The 568-nt window shown below is 44.0% G+C and overlaps 1 protein-coding gene across 1 annotated transcript in view; it reads right to left on the bottom strand.

Moving 5' to 3' along the window:
- LOC107660234 (CUB and sushi domain-containing protein 1-like) overlaps positions 1 to 568 on the bottom strand; it is a 411,890-nt gene that overhangs the window by 329,822 nt on the left and 81,500 nt on the right. The window lies entirely within an intron of this gene.

Below are 568 nucleotides of genomic sequence, written 5' to 3'. Positions count from 1 at the left end.
TGTGTTTCGTTGTGAAAGCGAAACTACTTTGTTTGGCCTTCCAAAAGAGGACGATATCCGCTTCGTCATGCCTAGAGCTGATCTGTGCTGGTCGCTGAGGAAATACCGGATCAGCTTTCACCGTGGACAAAGCACACATGTCACATGTGGTTGCCGCAAGCCCGCCGGCCTCCGCTCACTCAAGCCGCCGGCTCTTTTGGAAGGACACGACTAGAAATCAGTGGTTAAGTTGTATTTACAACACTGTTCCAGAACAGTTCAACCCAAATATTAAGATGTGTGCAGCATTTTATGGAGGACTGTTTCCTGATCCTGTGAGAGTAGACTACAATGCCGGCTGTTCTGACTCACAGACTGTAAGTATGTTTTCATATTTAAATGATTTGCCACTTATGATTCAAATGCGAGTTTTGAGCAGTTTAGAGTAGCACTTGTTGTTTGTCATTTCTCCGATCACAAATGCAGACATGGTTTTATGTTTACGCGGCGCGATACAAGCAACGCGTAAAAAGACCATATAAGTCATTATAATAAGTAATTATGTCCCCACTGGATGCAACAAATGCCT

This window comes from Sinocyclocheilus anshuiensis, unplaced genomic scaffold, assembly GCF_001515605.1.
Source record: "Sinocyclocheilus anshuiensis isolate Anshui unplaced genomic scaffold, SAMN03320099.WGS_v1.1 scaffold475, whole genome shotgun sequence".
NCBI classification, from domain to species: Eukaryota; Metazoa; Chordata; class Actinopteri; order Cypriniformes; family Cyprinidae; genus Sinocyclocheilus; species Sinocyclocheilus anshuiensis.
Note: the sequence above shows the minus strand (reverse complement) of the source record. Positions and strands in the feature narration are given on the sequence as shown.